The sequence below is a fragment of the Pseudophryne corroboree genome, chromosome 8 (assembly GCF_028390025.1).
Source record: "Pseudophryne corroboree isolate aPseCor3 chromosome 8, aPseCor3.hap2, whole genome shotgun sequence".
NCBI classification, from domain to species: Eukaryota; Metazoa; Chordata; class Amphibia; order Anura; family Myobatrachidae; genus Pseudophryne; species Pseudophryne corroboree.
Window position 1 is genome coordinate 328,243,247 of NC_086451.1, and position 6,452 is coordinate 328,249,698.

At 42.5% G+C, this 6,452-nt stretch overlaps 2 pseudogenes; one reads left to right on the forward strand and one right to left on the reverse strand.

Moving 5' to 3' along the window:
- Nucleotides 1–392: 392 nt before the first annotated feature.
- On the reverse strand, nt 393–512 carry LOC134950037 (5S ribosomal RNA; annotated as a pseudogene).
- A 3,629-nt stretch (nt 513–4,141) lies between these two features.
- On the forward strand, nt 4,142–4,261 carry LOC134953913 (5S ribosomal RNA; annotated as a pseudogene).
- The last annotated feature ends 2,191 nt before the right edge of the window (nt 4,262–6,452 follow it).

Genomic DNA, 6,452 nt, shown 5'->3' on the forward strand with positions numbered 1-6,452 from the left:
AATACAATGGCTCATACATTATGATATATAATAAAATTATGAGAATTATATTAACATATATTCAATGCTGAATGTGTACCTAAAAGTGACATCGCTGTGTTTATGCTCAATATAGCGGTGATTAGTAACCTAGCAGGTGACATTGTTAGTGAGGTTTAGCAAAAAGGTTACAAAATAACAATAATAATAGTGAGAAGAAAGAACCAGGCGAAAATCAATAAAAAAAGATATGTAAATATAAATATTGGAATTGGTGGTGATATTAAATTTTTATATGTAAAGAAAGATCCCTCTATATTCAAAAGTTATAAGGTGAGCCGTGGATACTGTGAACCTATTAGTACCAAGCGATATCAGATCGGTCACTAGTTGGCGTGACGTATTTTTGTCAGTCCTCACAGTACCTGATCTTCCCAGGCAGTCCCCCTCCCTGGTACTGATCAGGCCCAAAACACTGCTTAGCTTCCAAGATCGGACGAGATTGGGCGTACCAGTGTGGTTTGACTGTACATGAAAGTAGACATCGTAACACCAGGAATCCGATCGCATAATAACATTTGAATCCCGGTGATTTATTACTTTATTATAGTGTGATACAGACACCAACAAAGAAATAGAAGAATTAAGAGAGTGTGCAAGAACGGATTGTGGCGAAAAACAAGGAAAACCAGGAATGTTGGAGGATACAGCACCTCATAGAAAAGGTGCAATCTCATATCCTTCGTTCAGACCCGTGGGTTGCAAGGTCTGCAGCTGGAATATCCAGTACATCTCTCTTCTCGAGAGTTTGTTCGCATGGTCACCTCCTCTCTCTCCCAGGCACACATGTTCAATTGCCTTGAACGTAAGATCCTCAGGATTAGAGTTATGTTGTGATGTGAAATGTCTGGAAACAGTATGGCTCTCCACCTTGTTCTAAATATTCCGTATGTGTTCCTGGATCCTCATTTTTAATGGTCTCTTGGTCTTGCCCACGTACTTCTTTTTGCAGGTACATTCCAGTAGGTAGATCACGGACATAGTATTGCAGTTCATGAATTCTTTTATGGTGTACTGTTTCTTGTCCTCCATATCGCTGAAGGTTTTTCTATTCCGATGTAAGTATTTGCATACGTTGCATTTCCCACACTTAAAAGAACCCACACATTTCAGCATCGGGGTGCTCCTGGTGGACTTCTCCTTTAGCAAACTGGGTGCAAGATGGTCCTTCAGGTTTCTAGATTTCTTGAAGATGAGTACTGGTTCGGGCGGTAGGATGTCCTTCAGTACTGGATCCATGAGAAGAATGTTCCAGTGGTTCTTGAGTGAATTCCTAATGGTCCTTTCGTGTTGACTATATGTGGTAATGAAAGCAACTGTATCCTTCTTAGCATCTCGTGGTTTGTACCTCAGGAGGTCTTCTCTGTCCATGCTCCTCGTCTTTTCCAGCGCTTCCTTCAGAATGGGCCCTGGGTATTCTTTGTCTTCGAACCTTTTACTATAGATCTCCAACTGATCCTCACAGTCCTTGAGATTCATACAGTTCCTCTTTATCCTTGAAAACTGTGATGCCGGGATGTTATTCTTCCACTTTTGAAGGTGGTTGCTTCGGTAGTGCAGATAGCTGTTCATGTCCACCTCTGTGATAAAATTCTTAGTGGTAATGCCTCTATTTTGACCGGTTAAAATCAAGTCCAAGTATTCAACAGATTTGTCATTGGTGTTTGAGGTAAAAGTCAAATTCATGTCATTACTTCCCAGCATACTTAAAAACTCATTAAAAGATTCAACCGTGCCATTCCAGATGATTAAAATGTCATTGATGTAACATTTATAGAGTACCACATTCTCCTTAGAAGCACTAGAACTGTAGACATGTGTTCTTTCCCAACATCCCATGAATAAATTAGCAAAGCTTGGGGCAAAATTCATCCCCATAGCTGTGCTGCAGCATTGTAGGTACAATTGGTTAAGAAATGTAAAATAATTATGGCTGAGGATAAAAAGTATAAGATCTCAGATAAAATCTGGGTGGATAGGCGTCATGGCTGGATCGTTGTTCAAATATTCCCTGCATGCAGCTATGCCTTTAGAGTGTTCTATGCATGTGTACAAGGATTGGGCATCCACTGTCGCCCATATATACGTATCCTTCCACTCCACTGTTCTGAGTATATTAAGTATCATTGTTGTATCCTTTAAATATGATGGCAGTGCTGTCACATAATTTTTCAAAAAAACACCCACGTACTCTGATAAATTCAAAGTCAGGGAACCTATGCCCGCCACTATTGGTCTACCAGGTGGATTGGTCAGGGATTTATGGATTTTGGGTAGAAAGTAAATTATGGGGGTGATGGGATTGGATTGCATAAGATATTGGTATTCTTCCTGGTAGACCAATAGTGGCGGGCATAGGTTCCCTGACTTTGAATTTATCAGAGTACGTGGATGTTTTTTTGAAAAATTATGTGACAGCACTGCCATCATATTTAAACGATACAACATCGATACTTAATATACTCAGAACAGTGGAGTGGAAGGATACGTATATATGGGCGACAGTGGATGTCCAATCCTTGTACACATGCATAGAACACTCTAAAGGCATAGCTGCATGCAGGGAATATTTGAACAACGATCCAGCCATGACGCCTATCCACCAAGATTTTATCTGTGATCTTATACTTTTTATCCTCAGCCATAATTATTTTAAGTTTCTTAACCAATTTTACCTACAATGCTGCGGCACAGCTATGGGGACGATTTTTTTCCCCAAGCTTTGCTAATTTATTCATGGGATGTTGGGAAAGAACACATGTCTACAGTTCTAGTGCTTCTAAGGAGAATGTGGTACTCTATAAACGTTACATCGATGACATTTTAATCATCTGGAACGGCACGGTTGAATTTTTTAATGAGTTTTTAAGTATGCTGGGAAGTAATGACATGAATTTGACTTTTACCTCAAACACCAATGACAAATCTGTTGAATACTTGGACTTGATTTTAACCGGTGAAAATGGAGGCATTACCACTAAGAATTTTATCAAAGAGGTGGACATGAACAGCTATCTGCACTACCGAAGCAACCACCTTCAAAAGTGGAAGAATAACATCCCGGCATCACAGTTTTCAAGGTTAAAGAGGAACTGTACAAATCTCAAGTACTGTGAGGATCAGTTGGAGATCTACAGTAAAAGGCACGAAGACAAAGAATACCCAGGGCCCATTCTGAAGGAAGCGCTGGAAAAGACGAGTAGCGTGGATAGAGAAGACCTCCTGAGGTACAAACCAAGAGATGGTAAGAAGTATACAGTTGCTTTCATTACCACATATAGTCAACACGAAAGGACCATTAGGAATTCACTCAAGAACCACTGGAACATTCTTCTCATGGATCCAGTACTGAAGGACATCCTACCGCCCAAACCAGTACTCATCTTCAAGAAATCTAGAAACCTGAAGGACCATCTTGCACCCAGTTTGCTAAAGGAGAAGTCCACCAGGAGCACCCCGATGCCGAAATGTGTGGGTTCTCTTAAGTGTGGGAAATGCAACGTATGCAAATACTTACATCGGAATAGAAAAACCTTCAGCGATATGGAGGACAAGAAACAGTACACCATAAAAGAATTCATGAACTGCAATACTATGTCCGTGATCTACCTACTGGAATGTACCTGCAAAAAGAAGTACGTGGGCAAGACCAAGAGACCATTAAAAATGAGGATCCAGGAACACATACGGAATATTTAGAACAAGGTGGAGAGCCATACTGTTTCCAGACATTTCACATCACAACATAACTCTAATCCTGAGGATCTTACGTTCAAGGCAATTGAACATGTGTGCCTGGGAGAGAGAGGAGGTGACCTTGCGAACAAACTTTCGAGAAGAGAGATGTACTGGATATTCCAGCTGCAGACCTTGCAACCCACGGGTCTGAACGAAGGATATGAGATTGCACCTTTTCTATGAGGTGCTGTATCCTCCAACATTCCTGGTTTTCCTTGTTTTTCGCCACAATCCGTTCTTGCACACTCTCTTAATTCTTCTATTTCTTTGTTGGTGTCTGTCTCACACTATAATAAAGTAATAAATCACCGGGATTCGAGTGTTATTATGCAATCGGATTCCTGGTGTTACGATGTCTACTTTCATGTACAGTCAAACCACACTGGTACACCCAATCTCGTCCGATCTTGGAAGCTAAGCAGTGTTTTGGGCCTGATCAGTACCAGGGAGGGGGACTGCCTGGGAAGATCAGGTACTGTGAGGACTGACAAAATGACGTCAAGCCAACTAGTGACCGATCTGATATCGCTTGGTACTAATAGGTTCACAGTATCCACGGCTCACCTTATAACTTTTGAATATAGAGGGATCTTTCTTTACATATAAAAATTTAATATCACCACCAATTCCAATATTTATATTTACATATCTTTTTTTATTGATTTTCGCCTGGTTCTTTCTTCTCACTATTATTATTGTTATTTTGTAACCTTTTTGCTAAACCTCACTAACAATGTCACCTGCTAGGTTACTAATCACCGCTATATTGAGCATAAACACAGCGATGTCACTTTTAGGCACACATACAGCATTGAATATATGTTAATATAATTCTCATAATTTTATTATATATCATTATGTATGAGCCATTGTATTATCCCCTTATCCTATAGTTTCCATCATGTTTATCTGTGTGAAAGACTGGTATACATGTTTTTTAACATACATTTCTTGTGTTTATCTATATGGATCCGTTGTCATGGATAACGGCATACTATGTCTCCTAAAACTCTTCTAAGATGGCCACCACATTCCTGTACACTGTATGGAGCTTTCCCCACAACAAAATGGCTGCCGCAGTACTGAATGGGGAGGACATTTACTACGTTGTGATCTGAACATAGACTGCTGACTCCTATGAGATGCCGCAGACACATGCGCAATGGACGAGAAGCGCCGTCGGCGCATGCGCACTAGCAAACCGGAAGTGGGGTGGAAGTACCCGGAAACACGTGACCCGTTACATCCGTCACCGGAAGTGTGGCGGAAATGCCGCACTTTACCATATTTTTCCAGTTTTGAACTATTTAAACAGTGTTTGCGCTATATGGAACACTCATTTTTAATGCAAATGTATTCATAGTGATTCTTACTGCCTGAGGCAATGTTTTATTTAGTGTCTTGGACTGCTCTTAGAATAAATGTTTTTAATGAGTCACATGACCAATTATGACATCACAACCACTAAGCCAGTATGCCAGGGGTATAAATAGGCATGTTATCTCACTCTTTCCCTACCCTTTGAAGAAGTCTGGTGTGACGAAACGCTTTGGGTTCCCAGCATTGACCCCCTTGCCTATTTCTAAGTTAAGTCAGAATTCCTTACCTTTTACAAAGACCTTTGTGCTTTTACCAGTGTTACAATGTAGCGCCTATGCGCTCCATTGTAGCCAATGGTGGGAACTTTGCGGTCAGCGGTGAGGTTACTTTCGGTCAACCGCTGACCGCAAAGTTCCCACCATTGGCTACAATGGAGCGCATAGGCGCTACATTGTATCTGTGCCGTGTGCTGCCTGACAGACACTACAGGAGCACACAGCCAATCAGGAGAGTGCCACGACGTGGCGCTCCCTGATTGGCTGAAGGGACCCTCTTTGACAGGAGTCAGGGGGGTCCTGGCAGTCGGGGAAAGGGGTCCCATGTGTAAACATGGGACCCCTCTCAGTGCTTGGTCGGGTTTCCGTTTTATTATTTTGCCAAGTACGTGGATTATACAAAGAACAGAAGGTACACTGGATTATGTGAGTATAATTTTTTTCACAGGTACCCCTAGGATTCTACATGGAGAAGAGGACCGAGCCTCGTGGGAACATAGGTAAGTATGTATGTTTGGAGGTGTGCATGTATGTAATAAACTTATACTGTCACGGTGTGTGTGTCCTGTTTTTTGGGGGGTATTTTTTTAGTAGAAGTACTACAGGTACCAGCGGGACCGGTTTTCCACCACATGCTGGTACTTGTGGTTCTCCAAGTACCAGCTTGCGGGGGAGGCTTGCTGGGACTCGTAGTACTGCTACTAAAAACAATATTCACAATTTCTCACAAGGCTATCAGCCCCCCATCCACCGCCCTTGGATGGGGGGGACAGCCTCGGGCTTCACCCCTGGCCCTTGGGTGGCTGGAGGGGGGGACCCCTTGATTGAAGGGGTCCCCACTCCTCCAGGGTACCCCGGCCAGGGGTGACTAGTTGGGGTTTTAATGGCACGGCCGCAGGGACCGATATCAAAGTGTCCCCCGGCTGTGGCATTATCTCCCCAGCTAGTGGAGCCCGATGCTGGTTTCAAAAATACGGGGGACCCCTACGCTTTTTGTCCCCCGTATTTTTGGAACCAGGACCAGGTGCAGAGCCCGGTGCTGGTTGATTAAATATGGGGGAACCCCTGTAATTTTTTTAC